This window comes from Oncorhynchus masou, chromosome 25 (genome assembly GCF_036934945.1).
Source record: "Oncorhynchus masou masou isolate Uvic2021 chromosome 25, UVic_Omas_1.1, whole genome shotgun sequence".
Taxonomy (NCBI): domain Eukaryota; kingdom Metazoa; phylum Chordata; class Actinopteri; order Salmoniformes; family Salmonidae; genus Oncorhynchus; species Oncorhynchus masou.
In genome coordinates this window covers 12,401,677-12,424,548 of record NC_088236.1, presented here as the reverse complement: position 1 = coordinate 12,424,548, position 22,872 = coordinate 12,401,677, and the positions used below count along the sequence as shown (strand labels likewise).

Genomic DNA, 22,872 nt, shown 5'->3' with positions numbered 1-22,872 from the left:
ACACACACAGCATAACATCCACACACACAGCATAACACACACACACACACACACACACACACACACACTGCATAACATCCACACACTGCAGAAAATCCACACACACACACTGCAGAAAATCCACACACACAGCATAACATCCACACACACACACAGCATAACACCCACACACACACACAGCATAACACCCACACACACACACACACACACACTGCATAACACACACACACACACACACTGCATAACACCCACACACACACACACTGCATAACACCCACACACACACACACTGCATAACACCCACACACACACACACTGCATAACACCCACACACACACACACTGCATAACACCCACACACACTGCATAACACCCACACACACACTGCACAACACCCACACACACACACTGCATAACACCCACACACACACACACTGCATAACACCCACACTGCATAACACCCACACACACTGCATAACATCCACACACACTGCATAACATCCACACACACTGCATAACATCCACACACACACACACACACACACTGCATAACATCCACACACACACACACACACTGCATAACATCCACACACACACTGCATAACATCCACACACACACTGCATAACATCCACACACACACTGCATAACATCCACACACACACTGCATAACATCCACACACACTGCATAACATCCACACACACACACACGCACACAGCATAACATCCACACACACACAGCATAACATCCACACACACACAGCATAACATCCACACACACACAGCATAACATCCACACACACACAGCATAACATCCACACACACACACAGCATAACATCCACACACACACACAGCATAACATCCACACACACACACAGCATAACATCCACACACACACACAGCATAACATCCACACACACACACAGCATAACATCCACACACACACTGCATAACACCCACACACACACTGCATAACACCCACACACACACACACACTGCATAACACCCACACACACACACACACTGCATAACATCCACACACACACACACACTGCATAACGTCCACACACACACACACTGCATAACATCCACACACACACACACTGCATAACATCCACACACACACACTGCATAACATCCACACACACACACTGCATAACATCCACAAACACACACACAGCATAACATCCACACCCACTGCATAGCATTCACACCCACTGCATAGCATCCACACACACACACACTGCATAGCATCCACACACACACACACACACTGCATAAAATCCACACACACACACTGCATAACATCCATACACACTGCATAACATCCACACACACACACTGCATAACATCCACACACACACACACACACACACACACACACTGCATAACATCCAAACACACACACACACACACACACTGCATAACATCCACACAGTGCATAACATCCACACACTGCATAACATCCACACACTGCATAACATCCACAAACACACACACACACTGCATAACATCCACACACACTGCATAACATCCACACACACACAAACTGCATAACATCCACACACAGCATAACATCCACACACACACACACACTGCATAGCATCCACACACACACTGCATAACATCCACACACACACACTGCATAACATCCAAACACACACACACACACAGCGTAACATCCACACACACACACACACACAGCGTAACATCCACACACACACACACACAGCGTAACATCCACACACACACACTGCGTAACATCCACACAGTGCATAACATCCACACAGTGCATAACATCCACACAGTGCATAACATCCACACAGTGCATAACATCCACACAGTGCATAACATCCACACACTGCATAACATCCACACACTGCATAACATCCACACACTGCATAACATCCACACACTGCATAACATCCACACACTGCATAACATCCACACACTGCATAACATCCACACACACACAAACTGCATAACATCCACACACACACAAACTGCATAACATCCACACACACAAACTGCATAACATCCACACACACACACAAACTGCATAACATCCACACACACACACAAACTGCATAACATCCACACACACACACAAACTGCATAACATCCACACACACACACAAACTGCATAACATCCACACACACACACACACAAACTGCACACACACACACAAACTGCATAACATCCACACACACACAAACTGCATAACATCCACACACACACACACAAACTGCATAACATCCACACACACACACAAACTGCATAACATCCACACACACACACAAACTGCATAACATCCACACACACACACAAACTGCATAACATCCACACACACACAAACTGCATAACATCCACACACAGCATAACATCCACACACACACACACACACACACACTGCATAACATCCACACACACACACTGCATAACATCCACACACACACACACACACTGCATAACATCCACACACACACACAAACACTGCATAACATCCACACACACACAAACACTGCATAACATCCACACACACACACAAACACTGCATAACATCCACACACACACACAAACACTGCATAACATCCACACACACACACAAACACTGCATAACATCCACACACACACACAAACACTGCATAACATCCACACACACACACAAACACTGCATAACATCCACACACACACACACACACACACACACACTGCATAACATCCACACACACACACACACACACACACTGCATAACATCCACACACACACACACACACACTGCATAACATCCACACACACACACACTGCATAACATCCACACACACACACACACACACACTGCATAACATCCACACACACACACACTGCATAACATCCACACACACACACTGCATAACATCCACACACACTGCATAACATCCACACACACACACACTGCATAACATCCACACACACTGCATAACATCCACACACACACACACAACATCCACACACACACAAACACTGCATAACATCCACACACACACACAAACACTGCATAACATCCACACACACAGCATAACATCCACACATCCACAGCATAACATCCACACATACAAACACTGCATAACATCCACACACACACACACACTGCATAACATCCACACACACACTGCATAACATCCACACACACTGCATAACATCCACACACACACACACACACACTGCATAACATCCACACACACTGCATAACATCCACACACACAACATCCACACACACACAAACACTGCATAACATCCACACACACACACAAACACTGCATAACATCCACACACACACAGCATAACATCCACACATCCACACACACAAACACTGCATAACATCCACACACATTCACAAACACTGCATAACATCCACACACATTCACAAACACTGCATAACATCCACACACACTGCATAACATCCACACACACACACACACACTGCATAACATCCACACACACACTGCATAACATCCATTCTCCTTGCTAATGCTTTGACCTGGCTAGCCTCCCTGGGCTAACAACCTCCTCAGAGGGTCACCAAGGCTTTGACCTCCCCTCACAGCCTCATGAGATCTAGGATAGCTCTGCTCTGGTCAAGGAGGACGATGAGATGTGTTATCTGGAAGGAATCAGTCATCTACCACCCCCTCACACACAGAGATCACTGCCCCCAAGGCTCAATATACAGAGATCATTACCCCTAATAGCATTGTCATAGCAGATTTTCCATGGTAACAAAATAAAACAAAGCAGACATAAAACTGATCTTTTAAAACCTATTTTATAAAGATCGTATGTGCTATAGCTTGCAACATAAACAAAATGTGACTCTGGGTAACATAAAGCAGTTTTTCCCCCCCAATTTTAGGACTGTTTTCCTCAAGAAATTGAATCCGGTTCATGTTTTGTTTCCTTTGCTTCCTAGTGTCATGATACGGGTGTCATGAGAACACTAGCCTCTACGGCTCAACATACAGACATCACCGCCCCTCAGTGCTTGGCTCAGTGCTATATTAACACATTGAATATCACAGGGGTCTAAAAGATTAGTGTCCATACTCACGGCTAGAGGTCGACCGATTATGTTTCAACGCCGATACAGATTATTGGAGGACCAAAAAAAGCCGATACCGATTAATCAGCCGATATTTCTTTTATATATATATGTGTAATAATGACAATTACAACAATACTGAATGAACACTTATTTTAACCAAATATAATATGTAAATAAAATCAGTTTAGTCTTAAATAAATAATGAAACATGTTCAATTTGGTTTAAATATTCAAAAACAAAGTGATGGAGAAGAAGGTAAAAGTGCAATATGTGCCATGTAAAAAAAGCTAACGTTTCAGTTCTTTGCTCAGAACATGAGAACATATGAAAGCTTTTGGTTCCTTTCAACATGAGTCTTCAATATTCCCAGGTAAGAAGTTGTAGTTATTATAGGACTATTTCTAATTTATATTTCATATACCTGTTGTTGTACCTGTTGTTCTTCTAGGCACTATTGTATTGCCAGCCTAATCTCAGGAGTTGAAAGGCTTGAAGTCATAAACAGCGCTGTGCTTCAAGCATTGCGAAGAGCTGCTGGCAAACAGAGGAAAGTGCGGTTTGAATGAATGCTTATGAGCCTGCGCTGCTGCCTACCACCGCTCAGTCAGACTGCTCTATCAAATCATAGACTTAATTATAATAAAAACACACAGAAATACAAGCCTTTGGTCATTAATATGGTCAAATCCGGAAACTATAATTTCGAAAACAAAACGATTATTCTTTCAGTGAAATACGGAACCGTTACATATTTTATCGAACAGGTAGCAACCCTAACAGGCTGACTACACCACTCACGTCGCATGTGCAAGCGTTGCAAAATAAATTTAGAAATCTATATTATTTAATTATTGCACCCACACTGCTCGCACGCGCCAACGAGCGTCTGCGTTGCCAAGGGCTAAGATAGAAGTCAGTTCTATCTCTGACGCAGATCGCGCCTCAAGTCCTGCCTCTCCCTTGTCCTCATTGATTTATAAAAGCAGGTACCCACGTGCCATCTCCTCATCTCCGCACCTAATTCATGAAAGTTGCCAATCGCAATATAAATTCAAGATAAGAAAAGGCCTGGAGGGAAGATGTCTAGAAACAAGAGAGATATTTCTAGACGAGTCGGTTGACCGTTTTATGTGTGGATTAATTGGCAAAGTAGAGGACCTTGTGCATTTCAGGTAAAATAACAACTCAATTTATATCCCAGGACAAATTAGCTTGCAACTGCGAGCTCGATAAAAAGGATAAATTAGCTAGCAAGTGCAAGCTAGCTAGCTAGCTAGCTAAAAATCCAATAAATATTTAATGCTTTTCAACCTGTCCCCAAATTAATATAATTGGTTCAGAGTTAATTTTGATATTTTAACCTGCGTATCGTGATCGCATTTGGTGTGGGGGGGGGGGAGAAAATACATTTATGCACGATGGCGGACGATGGCACACGTGCACAGCTGGTTTGGGTTCAGTGTGAGTCTAAATATCGCTGTTACATTGCAAAACCTTCAATGTTATGTCATAATGTAAAATAATGGCAAATTAATTACGCTTTGTTAGGAAGAAATGGTCTTCACACAGTTCGCAACGAGCCACCCAAACTGCTGCATATACCCTGACTCTGCTTGCACTGAATGCAAGAGAAGTGACAATTTCAGGCACCACATTGATATATGCAACGCAGGACAAGCTGGATAAACTGGTAATATCATTAACCATGTGTAGCAAACTAGTGATTATGTTAAGATTAAAAACAATCAATGAGAGAAGTTTAATGCTAGCTAGCAACTTACCATGTCTCCTTGCTGCCTGCACTCGCATGTGTTCACAGCCTGCCACGCAGTCTCCTCGTGGATTGCAATATAATAAGCCATAATCGGTGTCCAAAAATGCAGATTACCGATTATTATGAAAACTAGAAATCGGCCCTAATTAAAAATCGGCCATTTCGATTAATCGGTCGACTTCTATTCACGGCATGTCTTGGACTCGGAATTCTGATCTCGGATCAGTTTCTTTTTCGATAATTATGAATAAGACAGGCTGGGACCTGGTCCGAGATCAGAACTCCTGCCCTGAGATGCTATATGGTCTAGGCGAATAGGTCTTCCTTTATAAAAAGGGAGATTAATGTCCATTATGGTCATAATAGAAAAGGTTGTTATAGTAACATGATAGCAGGAAGTAATAGCTGATGTTGGAGGTCATAAAGACCAGTGTACAGGAAGAGGAAGATATTCTGCTTATTCTTTTCATCTCTCTCGCTACATCTGTTTACTCATGTCTGTCTTCACAGACAATCACATGTAGGGTTAGGCGCCTATCAGCTGTGCAGAGCAGCACATCTGTTCGTGTGTGGTGACACAGAGAGAGAGCGAGAGAGAATGACACAGTTTTCAGCGAGTCACAGTTTAATTGGACTATTGTTCAGTTCAACCCCAGGCTCTTCAGGCTCACAAAGGCATACAAAACACAGGCATTATGGAATATTAAGCAAGGAAAGGGTAACAGAAATATTACTTTGGCTCCCACTTCCCCCCTTTACTTGTGAGCCATGTCTGTCAGTAGAGCCCAGTGGGTCAACAGAGCAGGTATTTGTTGACCTTAATGTTGTGATGCATTATAGATGGAGGGAAATGAGACACATCATACACAGTGTTGATGCATATTCAGTCCCACAAGAGACAAAGAGAGAGCGGTGCAGAGAGAGAGAGAGGCAGTGAGAGAGACTTAAAATCAAATTTAGCCTGATTCACTGCTGGCTTGCGATGAGCACGATGCAATCTCCCCAGATTCATCACAGGCAAATCTCTAGTTGACCCAATGGAGACTGTCCAGTCCTAGCATTAGTTAGGGCTACACAGTGAGCAGCGTAACACGGCGACAGAGCCAGGGCAGGGACGTACTTAATACTTTCTCCTGGGACTCACTGGCAGAAATAGCTGAGGGACTCCAACTCCAACAGATGAAGAGGTGAGAATACAAGCCTACGTCACATCCAGTAAGCTAAGGCTGTAGTGTACGCATTCTCTCCAAATGACAAAACTGATGTCACCATTAAAAGCCAGACTACATCAGCGTTTGCAACGCTAGTCAGCAGCACACTAGACGACAGATGGTAGGCTACATGATGCCACCATCCTGCCCCACTGTGACTCCCACCAACCAATAACATGTCAAATAGGATTCTTAAAAAAAAACACAACACTTTATAAAATGAGAACAGGTTAAAGCTGATGTTTGTTGGCCAGCCAGGGAAGCGAGCAGCAGCTCTGATGTCGAGTGGTGGTGAGACAAAGAGCTTTAGGCAGGCCGAGGGAGAGCCCAAAAATAGACCACCATCCGCCACAATATTACCTCACTCACCACTCACATCAGCAAATGTGTCCATTACAATCACCCCTCTAAACCAAGCTGGCATCCCCTCTCTGCAACGCTAGCGAGTCATATTGTAGCTTCTCCACTGGGTTGGGTTGCTCAGGAATCCAACCACAGCATGGTACATAAAATCTATGACATGACACATCAATTTTTCAACAGGACTTCTATACAGTACATGCAGAGTTTTTTTTTTTTTAAAGGAGAAAACTATTCATACTGAGCTTCTGCCTGCTAAACTCCACCAAGCCACAGAGCACAGCAGAACAACGAGCAGAGAACACAAATATAAGACCCTAGAAAATCTACAATCCAGACAGTTGTTATGGACCACGCAGACAGAATCACAGAATCCAGACCTTAAAACAGAATTTAACAGAAAAGTTCAATACATTTGTTTATCAGATATTTTAGGCTCCTATAAGTTCAGACACCGTCCATGGTTCTTTCTCAGTTGTCTAAAAATCAGATCCTCGTCTCCTTCCCTTCATCTACACTGATGGGAAAAGAGTTGACGAGTGAAAACTGAATGGTGGAGCCAAGCTCAGCATTAGGCTGGAGAGGAAAACAAGGCGAGGAAGTGAGGACAGAAGGACTTTTTACAATTGACAAAGAGCTTAAGTGTACCGTAGACTCCACTAGAATATAGTGTTCTGTGGGCACAGAAACATGCAGCCTAGTGGGCAGAGAAAAGACAAGTACAGTAATTAGCCATGTCACTTTCCCCGTGTGATGACAGCCCTGGCTCCCCATTCACCCAGGAGCCCCAGGACAGAGCGGCTTCACCCCGGAGCCCCAGGACAGAGCGGCTTCACCCCGGAGCCCCAGGACAGAGCGGCTTCAGAGAAAAGAGGCTCAGTGGCTCACACACACAGAGCTAACGGGGGTTCGATGACCAACTCAGTCGGTCACAGGTGCCTTTTTTCTCCACCAGAAAATCTGAGGCTCATTTTCTTTAATGTTAAAGGCTGCAATTAAGTTGCTTGAGTCCCACACCGTCAGTGAAGACCAACTTGCCAAGAACACTGAGGGGTTTGTACTATGCACGCCAAGAACACAGGGAGATGAGCAGAACATGTACAGTATGATAAGCCTAAATCTACAGCCTGGTCTGTCTATCTAGTCATTCTATATCTGCAGTGGTGAATTAAATGTCAAACCAGCCATGAGACTGGCTAGTGCCTACATTGGTGTTAAATGTTGTTTTATTTCAATTTACGTAGCACAAATAGGTCGGTATATCCTCATAGCCATTAGCCCAGCATACATTAGAGACTGGGTGCAACGGAGGCAGCTATTCCGCTGCACCCTGTTGCCGCTCCCTAAAGTATTACAGATTAAAACAGTCAGTTCAGACACACAGAGAATGAATGGCTCCTCAGGGCCTAGTTTTTCCAAAAGTGATTTATCTGGATTTCGCAGATCGAATATGATTAAATACATAGAAAAAGAAGAATGGCTAGAACAGACTGGTGTAACAACATATTATATAAACACATAGGCCATGATTTTATTTTTTTTATTATAGGAAATTAGCTTTAAAACCACAACACTTTCTCTAAGCCTCATGGCAACTTTTAGAAAAGCAGAAAATTTGCTCTGAAACAGTAACATTCTCTCTCAGCCACATGCCACAATTTTTTTTATTTTTTTTAAATAGCATGATGTTAACTATAAAACTGTGGGGGGGAAGGAATCATTGACTTAAAGGACTCCCAGTCTATTAATTGTATTTCTATGCATTTAATCCTATTCTAGATCAGCGAAATCCAGACGGGTCAACTTTTGAAAAACTGGGCAGTGGAGTGTGGGAGTACAATCATAAGGATGGAATTCACTAGACATATCCAACCATACATTTTTCCCTTAGCGATCATGCGGTGACCACCGTTGATTCTTTGTCTCGCTCTCTCCCCTTGCACTCAGACCTTCTCTTCCAATGCATTTTGAGGAAGCAGTGTGGAGAAAGGATGCAAGGAAATACAATTGAGATTCACCCCCATGAATTGCGACCATGAGTTTGCTTGACTGGCCCATGCCTGCATGTGATTCTGGTCTGACCTGGAGGACCATGATGAGCAGACACATTCCCATGTTCCACTGACGCTTTCCTTCCACAGCCATCCATCCAAGAAGTAAATGCACACTTTCCACCAGACGATGAGGAGAGAACTAGGGTTAGGAATGTCTTGGAGCGACGACCAGGCCTCATTGAGACAGACAGTGGAGCATCACATTAGGAGAGGGAGGCAGCTAGGCGTGAAACATGCTTAAAACCCAGAGCAGACGGGAAACAGTGCAGCACCACACACACACCTTTTATTAGGCTGACATGGTGTACAGACAGCCATCAGATCTCGCGTGTACAAACAATGCTCTGATGGCCAATGGTGACCGAAAACTTAGCCATTAATACTGAAATTACATCTGATTTAGCCTAACTGTGTGGACACCTCATTTTCCCTGTAGTATAGACCTTCCCTCTACATCTCTAACCTAATGGTTGGCAGATGACCACATTATACTAACAAGCATTGCCTTCATGGCTCCCGTACAGCGACCCAACGTAACACCTGTTCTGAACAGGGTGTCTATTGTGAAGCGGTAGCTGCTGATGGGGTCCATATTGGTCATTAAATATTGTGGTGCTGATAGTGTAAGCCTGTTACCAAACATCTGTACCCAGTTTGCATCCCAAATGGCACCCTGTTCCCTATATTTGGGGGCACCCTGTTCCCTCTATTTGGGCCAAAACGCAGCCAAAACGCTTTAATATTTCATGTGCTTTGCTACCGTCGTGACGTATATAAACCAGCAGCATCACCGGTTAGAACGGATAATTCTCGCTCTCTCCTATCCATCCCCTTAATATCTTATTCAAAAGTAAGTCTTCTCTAACGTGGCAGGAGGGATGAGGGGGCGGAGAGTGAGAGACGGAGCGACAGAGAGCGAGAGACAAAAAAGGGAAGAAGAAAAACAAGTTGAAGGCTTTCAGCTGAGAGGCTGGAGGGAGTTGTGTTGTGCAGGACCAGAAGAAGAGGGCGAGGAGCTGAGAGGCTGGAGGGAGTTGTGTAGAACCAGAAGAGGGGGAGGAGGATATTTAAATAGCCTGGCAGGGAGAGGGAGCAAAGGATTGACCTTGCCACCAACAGGGCCCTTTATACAGGAAGTACACCGGATGTCATTTTATGGGCAAGGTATGCCAGTCATTTTACAGCTTCATCTTCATGCTCTAAAATATTGCATAAATCAACATATACGTACCATTTCTTATACTAATGACTTACACACAAAAGTGTGTGCTGCTCACTGTTGATAAATGAGGCCCACTGTGTATTGGGACATTCCATCATGGCGTGCCTTTGTCTCGAAGACAAACATGCACATGATTGGCCCTCAGACACATCACCAAAACACATCAGAAGCCGTTATACAAAAATAAACCAGCCAAGATGAGGGGAAGCATAGACGTAGTAAGAAAGAGAGAACGAGAGGTGAGAGGTGAGAGAAAAGATGAGTGAGAAAATGAGAGCGTGAGATTGGGCAAAATGCTCAAATGTGTATTTTTCCATATACAGACATATCCTATGTATTGTAATCAAATCAACTATATGCACTGCGCTTGTCTGATGCTTTAAGTGAACTGTTTGATTAAATAATTAAGGCACACAAATGACTAGAGGGACTCCGACCGTAATTGATTTAAATTGTGCTGGGCCTGGCTCAAACTTGCTGCTCTGTGTTAAAATGTGGTCATCTGCCAAACTTGCTGCGCTATGCTGCAGCTACCACCACAGAACATCAATAGTGTGTATCGCACTATCCATGTTGCTGAAGCTGCAACATAGTTACAACCATTTCTGACCGAAATGTTGTTACCAAAATCCTTCATTTGCTTAGGAAAACAATTAAAAATCCTATTCCCTCAACCCTTGCTCTCTTTACGTGACACATGTGAGCATCACATACACATGACCAATAGTGCCTGATCTATAGCCTATCATAATCACATAATTAAATTGGTTATAACAAACTCTGAACATCGTAACATGTGACAGCAAAACGGATGTAGCAAATAAATCAACTCGACAACGGGGGAATGTTTACTGGTTGCTCAGGAGGTAAAGGGGAAGTCAGACGTGTGGAATAAATTTGACTAGATGGTGAAAAATACTGGAGATAAAGAAAAATAAGGTAAGACTGAGTGCATAGTGTCTCAAACAGGTGCTGTATAGATTACTAAAATCCTTTCCCTTAATTGTCTTAGACAAGGCTAGGGCTGTTTTCTCACCTCCGAACTCCGCTGCTGCCTCCGTTGCATTGTTCTCAACAACAATATGCTGGTTAACTTCACTATTAACTTCTCAACGACTCCAGCCACCCTAGTCATAGACTGTTCTCTCTACCGCTTGCCGTACGGTAGTAAAGGAGCGCCAAGTGTAGACCCAAAAGGCTTAACAGCTTCTAACACCAAGCCATAAGACTGCTGAACACATAATCAAATGGCTCCCCGGACTATTTGCATTGTCGTCATCCCCCCTTTATGCTGCTGCTACTCTGTTTATTATTTATGCATAGTCCCTTTATATGTACATATTACCTCAATTACCTTGACTAACCTGAACCCCCGCACATTAACTATGTACCCCCTGTATATAGCCTCGCTATTGTTATTTTACTGCTGCTCTTTAATTATTTGTATTTCTTACTTATCTATTTTTTTTACCTCACACTTATTTTTCTTAAAACTGCATTGTTGGTTAAGGGCTTGTAAGTAAGCACGTGACAAATAAAAATGGATTTATTATACACATAGCACCATGGTCTAGGAAAGACGCCAATTCAACAGAGCACTGATGCTTTTCAGAACCGCGGAAAGCGGCCACTATCCACACGGGCGAGAACACGCATTTGTTATAAAATAAAATATTTGTGTTGCACCAGCTCTCTTACATATTAGCACGTCAGTGCTAATTGAAGCTGTATCTTCGAGTGATGACTGTGCCATACACACAGCCTTCACAACTGATCTGTCCACTCAGACAGGCATGAAATCAGGTGTCAGCCCTAGTAGAGAGAGATGGAGAAAGGCAGAGTGTGTGTGTGAGAGGATGGAGTCCTTGGAGTGATGTTATCAGTGCTAATTAGCATGGGCCCAGGTCTTCTCAGGCCACAAGCTGGCCTTTCTAGCTCCGCTCATCTGCTCAGTGGCTGACTGCTCGCTGCTCTTAAATTAGCCTATTCAGGACTACAGTCAGCGAGACTGAAATTGATGGACATAATCTAGTAAAAGAGAGAGTATACAAAACATATACAGGTAACTACCAGAATAAAGGAAACACTTGAGTAAATGAGGGATATGAAGTATATTGAAAGCAGGTACTTTGACATCCCATCATGCTTAGGTACACTTGTAGATACTCTGAATGATCGGCTATGAAAAGCCAACTGACATTTCCTCCTGAGGTGCTGACCCTCACCCTCCACTGATTATTATTTGACCCTGCTGGTCACCTATGAACATTTGAACATCATGGCCATGTTCTGTTATAATCTCCACCCGGCACAGCCAGAAGAGGACTGGCCACCCCACATAGCCTGGTTCCTCTCTAGGTTTCTTCCTAGGTTTTGGCCTTTTTAGGGAGTTTTTCCTAGTCACCGTGCTTCCACACCTGCATTGCTTGCTGTTTGGAGTTTTAGGATGGGTTTCTGTACAGCACTTTGAGATATCAGCTGATGTAAGAAGGTTTTATAAATACATTTGATTGATTGGACTCTATGCCAAGTCGCATTGAAGCTGTGCTGGCAGCTTGTTGTGGCCCAATTCAGACACTTTATAGTGGTGTTTCCTTTGTTTTGGCAAAAAACCTGTACAGTATTTTGGCATATTCAATTATGAAAGTTATGTCTATGGACCTATTGTACACCTGACAACAAGTGATGTCCAATCTACATTTCACTTTACTAATGATAACAGTGTACAGCAGTGTTGTGTTGGAGACCACCTAAAGTGAGACCGATTCAAGGCCAAGACCAGAGCAAATCGAGTCTGAGTCAAGACCAAGACAGGAGGGGGGTGGGTGGGTTGAGATAGAGACCAAGTCAAGACGGGTAGGGGAACAAGGGGTCCGAGACAGAGTCAAGACTGAGACAAATGCAAGTCCATCATTGTAATTGTCAAATCACCACATTTAGAGTTAAAAATGTCTAGTATTTGTGTGTTCATATTTCAGAACAACATCTGGATTCTTTAGACATTTAGAATAGTGAGAGAGAAAAGAAATGCATGCTGTAAGAAGATACAGCCACTACAAATGATTACTAACCCAAACACAGTGGGGAAGAATGGGCCTGGCCTTCTACACCTTCAGAGAAGGGCTAAGGATTTAGAAAACAATGATTATAATATAATAATGTTCTGATTTAATCTCTTTCGTTTTTGTTGGAAAGAAAATAGTTAAATCACGATTTTTCTTTGCTGGTCTCTGGGGAGATAAATCTAGCTACAGTAGCCAAGTCAGCCATTGGCTAGGCCATCAGATGCTAGATAAAAGGCATCTGTCATTCAACTGTATTAGGGCAATATTTTGGAGTTAAAGTGGAATCAACCAATCACATTGACTTAATGGGTGGGACCGTTTTTACAAAAACTTATGGAAACTTCTGCCTTCTTGAAAGCCAACAGGTCACTGTGCAATAGCGAGCAGTAGTTTTCCCACGGTCTAGCTAGCTAACAATTTGTTGTTGTTGTTGGTTTTTGGTGTTATCAAAGAGAATGTTGCTGCTAATTTGTTAGCTACCCCCCCCTTTTAGAATAACTTTCAACAAGAAGTTAAGTTTCAAATGATTATCATCTGGTGAGTGGAACTGTGTTAGTTATAGCAGCATGCTTCCTGATAGCCGTATCTGACATTAACTTGTGTGAAACATAGTTGCACTTTAAGTGGAACTGACAGAATTTTAGCAAAATTAAATCTTATTCAAAATATATATATATATATAATATATATATATATATATATATATATATATATATATATATATATATATATATATATATATATATATATATATACACACACACATATATATATATATATACATACCCAGGAAGGACACTTTAAAACCATTTCCTGACAAGTGACCACTTCATCCACTTTTCACATGTACATTAATTCTTAGAATGTTAGGGAATTATGTATACTAAGGCTTTTGTGAAAATTCTAGAGCGATATAGTGGGAAAACAGATATATGTCTGGACAATCAATAGAGACGGTGGTAAATAAAACTGAATAAAAACATCTGTCTTGTCCAGGAACGGAGTCTCCACAGCCCGGTGCGCTGTAGCCAATCAGAGCTACGGTAGACCTGAATACAAACAAGCCATTGGCCACACGGGCCTGCCATCATTCACTTTGAACTGGACTGTGTGTTTACAGGAAGTAGCAACAGTGCAACTTTAGATCATTAGGACACATTCACCAAAAGCCACTAAATACACCTGAATGAATTTCTGCAAATATATCCTATTGATCAAGCAATCATGAAAAAAAGTAGGCTCTCTCTCCCTCAGTTATGCACATCAACCGTGTATAGCCAATGAAAAACTATTTGATGGAACAGTCCGTCACTCACCCACTCCTCCAATGGCATGACATACTCCTAGTTAGCTAGCTACGTTGGGCTCCGTGTTTTTAGCTTGCTACATAAATAGAAAGGTTAGCCTATTAGCCACGTTATAACTGACTTGCATTCAATGCTAGTTTTACTGTATTGACGTTCCCAGCATTAGTTACATTTGTCCATTGTCCAGAATATTGAATGAATTAAATTGAAACAGTGCAGCCCGAATGGAGGCTGCAAACAATGTACCAGGCCAGCTGTGATTTGAAACATGAGAGTTTTTGGACTCACAAGAAATGTATTGGTTAATTATATTAATGATGCATTATACTGCATCCATCTATTCTTCCAACAATGCCTGAGTGTAGGTAATGGAACGTTGAGTTAAATATAATCACTTTTTAAAACCTCAAAGTTGGTTTTGTAGCATAAACTGAGTATTGTATATTTTTGAGTGATAGTCTTGTTTCATATCTGCAAATTAGATAAAACGGTGTCAGTTCCACTTTAAACTTAAAGTTCACTGGTTACTGTGTGTGCAAAACGTTGAAATGTTTTTTTTGCAATGGGAAGTAATCGTTGTACATTTTGATTGGGAAATGCTTAAATGCTTAAATGGCCACCCCACATAGCCTGGTTCCTCTCTAGGTTTCTTCCTAGGTTTTGGCCTTTCTAGGGAGTTTCTCCTAGCCACCGTGCTTCTACACCTGCATTGCTTGCTGTTTGGGGTTTTGGGCTGGGTTTCTGTACAGCACTTTGAGATAATCAGCTGACGTACGAAGGGCTATATAAATAAATTTGATTTAATTGATCATTAGAAAACCCTTTTGCATTTATATTAGCACAGGTGAAAACTGTTGTCTGATTAAAGAAGCAATAAAACTGGCCTTCTTTAGACTAGTTGAGTATCTGGAGCTTCAGCATTTGTGGGTTTGATTACAGACTCAAAATAAACTAATTGAGTATCTGGAGCGGCCATTTTGAGCGGCCATTAGCTAACACAACGTGCCATTGGAACACAGTAGTGATGGTTGCTGATAATGGGCCTCTGTACACCTATGTAGATATTCCATAACAATTTTAAAGCAGCCATTTCCAGCTACAATAGTCATTTACAACGGTAAAAATGTCTACACTGTATTTCTTAACAATTTGATGTTATTTTAAATGGACAAAAAGAGAGCTTTTCTTCTAAAAAACAAGGACATTTCTAAGTGACTAAACATTTGAACGGTAGTGTGTGTATGTATAAATATCAAATTAATTTTACTCCTCATGTTACCATTTTGAAACTCTGCATCTTTGGGAAAGGCTCGTAAGCAAGCGTTTCACGGTAAAGTATACACCAGCTGTATTCAGCGCATGTGACAAAATGTTCTGTGTCTCTAAGCTTATTGTACACCTGACGTAAGTGGTGTTTCTCCATGTCAACATTGAGCACCAAAAGTACTGGGACAGTGGCACGTTGTTGTTGTTTGGCTCTGTACTCCAATAATCGGATTTGAAATGATACCATGACTATGAAGTCAAAGAGCTGCCTTTCATCTTTAATTTGAGGGTATTTTCATCCATATCGGGTGAACCGACCAAAAGCATTGGGACAATCTTGGGGTCACTTTTATTACAAATAAGAATATGATACGGTTCTCAACAATTCTACATTCATGTGGATGCTACCATGATTACAGATAATTCTGAATGAATCGTAAATAATTAAAAGAGAAAGTTAGAGTGAAAATATTATACCTCCCCAAAAAATGCTCACCTCCCCCTGTTATTGTAATGGTGAGAGGTTAGCATGTCTTGGGGGTATGATATTTGTGCGTCTAATTTTCTCAAACATCATTATTCACAATTCATTCAGGACTATCCGTTATCATGGTAGCATCCACATTAATGTATAAGTGTTATTAACATATGCTATATTAATTTACAATAAAAAGTGACTCCAAACTGACAATACGTTAGTTACCATTCATTTCTATTTGGGAACAAAATAATCTGAAACACAACCAAGAAAAGAACAAAAAACAGCAAATGAATCCAAGATGTAGTCATTGCGTGCAATGAATATCGGACCAAATACAAAACTTGACTATTTTAATAGGGTTGATTATGTACAGAAAGTGCTGTAATTTCTTAACGGTTCATCTGATATGGATGAAAATACACCCTCAAATAAAAGCTGACAGTCTGCACTTTAACCTCAGACATTGTATCATTTCAAATCCAAAGTGCTGGAGTAGAGCCAAAATAAAAATAAAGTGTCACTGTCCCAATACATTTGGAGCCAACTGTAATTCCTCAATGTAATTCCAATCTTAATACATTTCCTTGTTCTTAGAGTTAATGTCCTTAGACTTAGAGCAAAGAACATAATGTACAGGTGTGTCATGGAACACTGTTCATTGTTGAGGAGAAACAGACATTACGCACTCCTTCCTTAAGGCCTCATCTTCCTCCTTCTTCTGCTTGGAAGAATTGAAGGAGAGCGAGTAGTAAACATAATAGCCCAGACTAGTCCTTAAGAAGAGAGACAAGAGTAAAAAGAACAGCTGCAATGGAAATGCTCTTTCCCTCTCAATTCTCCTTCATATGTGAAACTTTATTCACACCCAGATTATCCAAAGCCCTTTACATAGCACTCAGTGTGTAGTGATTAAGCCTGATGCCAGGGTTTACACCTCCCCTATGTTGGGCCGGCCTGGGAGAGGGGGCTGGAGCCTGGGCCTGCCTTCTACAGATGCACAATCGAGAGCATCCTGGCGGGCTGTATCACCGCCTGGTACGGCAACTGCTCCGCCCACAAACGTAAGGCTCTCCAGAGGGTAGTGAGGTCTGCACAACGTATCACCGGGGGCAAACTACCTGCCCTCCAGGACACCTACACCACCCGATGTTACAGGAAGGCCACAAAGATCATCAAGTACAACACCCACCCGAGCCACTGCCTGTTCACTGTGCTATCATCCAGAAGGCGAGGTCAGTACAGGTGCATCAAAGCTGGGACCGAGAGACTGAAAAACAGCTTCTATCTCAAGGCCATCAGACTGTTAAACAGCAACCACTAACATTGAGTGGCTGCTGCCAACACACTGACTCAACTCCAGCCACTTTAATAATGGGAATTGATGGGAAAGGATGTAAAATATATCACTAGCCACTTTAAACAATGCTACCTAATATAATGTTTACATACCCTACATTATTCATCTCATATGTATACGTATATACTGTCCTCTATCATCTACTGCAGCCTTATGTAACACATGTATCACTAGCCACTAACTATGCCACTTTGTTTACATACTCATCTCATATGTATATACTGTACTCGATACCATCTACTGTATCTTGCCTATGCTGCTCTGCACCATCACTCATTCATATCTTTATGTAAATATTCTTTATCCCCTTACACTGTGTATAAGAAATTAGGTTTGGAATTGTTAGTTAGATTACTTGTTGGTTATTACTGCATTGTCGGAACTGGAAGCACAAGCATTTCGCTACACTCGCATTAACATCTGCTAACCATGTGTATGTGACAAATAAAATTTGATTTGATTTAAGAGAGGGGGCTGGAGCCTGGGCCTGCCTGCCTGCGAGAGAGGGCTGGAGCCTGGGTCTGCCTGCCTGCGAGAGAGGGCTGGAGCCTGGGTCTGCCTGCCTGCGAGAGAGGGCTGGAGCCTGGGTCTGCCTGCCTGCGAGAGAGGGCTGGAGCCTGGGTCTGCCTGCCTGCGAGAGAGGGCTGGAGCCTGGGTCTGCCTGCCTGCGAGAGAGGGCTGGAGCCTGGGTCTGCCTGCCTGCGAGAGTGGGCTGGAGCCTGGGTCTGCCTGCCTGCGAGAGAGGGCTGGAGCCTGGGTCTGCCTGCCTGCGAGAGTGGGCTGGAGCCTGGGTCTGCCTGTCTGCCTGGGAGACGGGCCTGGAGCCTGGGCCTGCCTGCCTGGTAGAGGGGGCTGGAGCCTGGGCCTGCCTGCCTGGTAGAGGGGGCTGGAGCCTGGGCTTTCCTGTGTCCCAAATGGCACCCTATTCCCTTTATATTAGGGTAGCCTAACGTTGGAAGGTTGCAAGTTCAAACCCCCAAGCTGACAAGGTACAAATCTGTCGTTCTGCCCCCGAACAGGGCCAGCCTGGGTCCCACTGTTCCTAGGCTGTCATTGAAAATAAGAATTTGTTCTTAACTGACTTGCCTAGTTAAATAAAAGGTAAAATAAAATAAAAATATTGCACTACTTTTGATCAGTGCTCATAGGACGCAGAATGTCCCCCTTCCCCTGACAGCCAGCCACATTTGATGTGTCCTCACCCCACGCATCCATCAACGCACCTCACACTTGCAGAGATATAGTTGCACATTACAGTCAAACCCGTTGCAGACTCACAGAGGAGGAACTACACAGAAAATAGAGTCAGTCAGGGAAGACAAGCAGGATAAATATCAAGTTTTAATTGGACTTTACACGTGCAGAGGAACATGTAAGATATATATGTAGCCAAGGCCTATGGGATACATGCAATGCACACATACATGCATAGGTTATTCACAAACACAAACCACAACCGTTGAGCACGCCAACAGATCAGACGCACAGGATGTCAGTGACACTCGGCGAATGTCCAAAATGGCACCCTATTCCATATAGTGCACTACTTTCGTCCAGAGCCCTGATAAAAAGTAGTGCACTATATAGGGAATAGGGTTCCATTTGGGAGGAAGACAGGATGTCACGTCTGAATATCCTACAAAAAAGCTAAACTAACTGGGTGAAGGTAACAGAGGGAGGGAGTGAGGGAGGGGCAACTTCCGTTGGACCTCAGTCACACACAGACACAACCATTTCAGGCTATTGTCCCTCTTCATACAATAAAAAAATAGACTGAACTAGCCTAGACACCAGTATTATCAGCTAGATAGGCGACCTTAAGGGACTGGTAGCCTTGGACTGCCACGGTGTAACTTTCTGTTCATAGTTACCTCCCACTCAAAGCCTGAGACTTACTGATGAGCTGGCTGGCCGACTTGATAAGGTTACTGTAGGTTATGTGGGAAGCATGGGCTAAAGCAATGAAAGTTGTTTCTTTAAAATCAAGCCACTGGCTGCTAATGGGCAAATATTTGTTTATAGTGAGAGATAAATGAATGTAGACATTATACAGAGAACTCTGATACAGAATATTCAAGAGCTGCGTGTAGACCAAATATATGCTAAATATGGAAGCTAACGACTTCTTATGGCTCAGGCAATATCTTGGGAAATTACAAGATATTGCATGTTCAGAACAAGCAGAAATGTGTTCATTACAAGCATGTCTGTTAGCTTCCTATTCAAGCTGTCTACATAAAAGGATGACATCATGAAGTCAGGTTGGTTGTTGTAGGCTGTTCCACTGGCTGCTATTTTAGCCTTTAATGAGACATTTCAAGCTTGTAATGTTAACCTACATTTACTTTTATGCAGATTACAGGAAACAAAATATCTGCATATCAGTGGTAAAGCTATCGTTGAAAGCACTGTATGAATGACAATAGACGGCAAATCAAACAAAACATTCAAAAAGGCAGCTGTCAATTTTGTTTAACCAGTGTGTAGTGCACTAGACCAACATTTGCTTCAAGCACAAAAACAATAGACGCACTAACGTTAGACTCGGGGGACAATGTCATTTCTGTCAGTCAATTACTGGGCAGTTAAAGCAAATTTCATTTCATTTACATATTTTAACATGTGCATTGAGCTATGCAATCGTTTTCGATGTCTGGCAATCCATCCATCGCAAAATGTCCAAAAAAATGATGCAGTAAGTAGCTGGTTGTGAAACGTTCAGTCGCAACATGTATCCACTGAAAAACAGTCTGTGGCACAGCCAGACAGTAGCTAGCTACATTATAGTTCCAGCCGTCTAGTGACAACTCGCAAATTATCAAGTAAAACCTCTTGAAACAAAATGACAATTCCCAAAATTGACAGCTAAACCAAGTTGAAAGGCTTTTGCGCAACTGCATACAGGTTTTAAAAACATGTCTCGTTGTTTATCGAGAGGTTCAGTTTATAATTTAACACGACAAGAGGTGAACCAAACTGGCTTGTCATTTGCTCGCAATACTTACCCATGAGCTCAGGTCGGTGCTTATGAAAACACGTCCTCTGTTCCTCATTTGCCAAGCAATACTTTCAACGATTTAAAAGCACTGTATGAATGATAAACAATTTCCAATGAAACAGACGGTGAGAATTGTTTTGCGAGCAGGTGTAACCAACCAAGTATTTGGCTTGCACAGTTCAACTACCCTACGCACTTCACTGACTGCCTATCTAGTGAGACTGTTACGTTAAAACAACAATGCGTTCAAGTCTCAACTTCGGTAGTCATCATGCTATGAGTCATAATAAAGAATACAACTACGTTAGCCTGGTATCTTGACAACGAAATAATCATTTCACAGTAACATGGGTTACTTCGGCTTCATCTTAATGGAAACGAAGACATGACGACAACGTACTAGGAAGTGTCTCTCGTGTATGAAGCCAGCAAATTAGAAGCTTGATATTGTGATAGCAATAGCTAACATTAACATTTGTACCTTCATCATAAATAAACCAAATTAAAAACTGACCAGTGATGTTCTTGTTCCTTTTGATGAATCCCACGTTTCCAATAACATTTAGTCCAACTCCGAGACACAACTTGACTTTCTGAAGTTTGGTCAGGACTTCCTGAATGAGGGCTCGAGTCGCTCCTTTCCTCCGCACGAGCACGGCCCCTTGCCGCTGACAGCTAGTTTGACAGGCGGAAATAAATTCGTAGATTATCTGGCAAGCAGCAGTTGTCTTTAGTTCTGGCTTCTATAAATGTTATGGTTTAAACAAACAAAAAAACGACATTCACTGTATGTGTCACAGTTGTTTAGATCATGCCCGTTGATTATTGATCATGATCAATACATTGCATTGATCAAATGTCGTGTTGTCAAGACCATTGTCATTTAACTCTAGACAATATTGGACGTTTTAGTATGTGCTGTTTACAAGGAGAAACAATCGAGTTCAGAGTCAAAGCAGACGAGGACAGGAGGTGGATGAGAGAAACAAAAATGTATCGGTTATCGGCTATAAAGGATCATCAACAGACAACCTTTGGGGATAGAAAAACTAGGGATATCAAAGTTAAAAATGAATACTTGGGTACTGTATTAGGTTTCAGTCATGTCCACATTAATAAAATAACATGGGGTTAATTGCATTTTTAAAAATAAGAAAACCCACATTTATTTTTTTGGGGCTTTATGTACATTTTTCAATGGTGCATTGGGACAATATTGACCACTGAAAGCGATGAAAGTCGATCACAGAAATGTAAATTCTGATCAAATGTGTCACTTGGCAGTGTTCATAAAAACTAAGGCGACACAATTGAGAAAAATGAAATAAATAAACAATAAGGCAATACTGACATCTGGTGTCAGAATTTAGAATGACAGTGCTAGACAGTCCATATGGAATGTATGTCTAATAAAAACATGATGAGTTGCATGAAATCCATGCAAAACGCTTAAAAAGTAAAGTGAAGTATTAGGTCCTCAAGTTAGGTCCTGGGTTGGACCCCCATTTTCCCCTCTGCCTCCCTCTCAGTGTCTACAGGCCAGGGCAGCAGTGATGAGTCTTGGCAGGGTGTTCATGGGAATATCTGTGCACCAGGCAGATACTGTACTTCCCCATAGTGCATGTGTATAACGGTCTGGACGATGTTCGGAACAAGACTTGCATAACCTTGTCTGAGACATTCAGACTTTCTTTG

General features: G+C 42.3%; 1 protein-coding gene across 3 annotated transcripts in view; it reads right to left on the bottom strand.

Moving 5' to 3' along the window:
* The window catches only part of LOC135513789 (serine/threonine-protein kinase TAO3-like), a 164,010-nt gene extending 141,948 nt beyond the window's left edge, over window positions 1–22,062 (bottom strand). For 2 of the 3 annotated variants that reach the window (XM_064936719.1, XM_064936718.1), the window contains exon 1: window positions 21,692–22,062. The gene's annotated coding sequence lies outside the window, so the exon portion shown is untranslated. Of the gene's footprint in view, window positions 1–21,184; window positions 21,555–21,691 lie in introns of those variants that run through there. The other variant, XM_064936720.1, reaches the window with a different exon arrangement.
* Window positions 22,063–22,872: the final 810 nt, after the last annotated feature.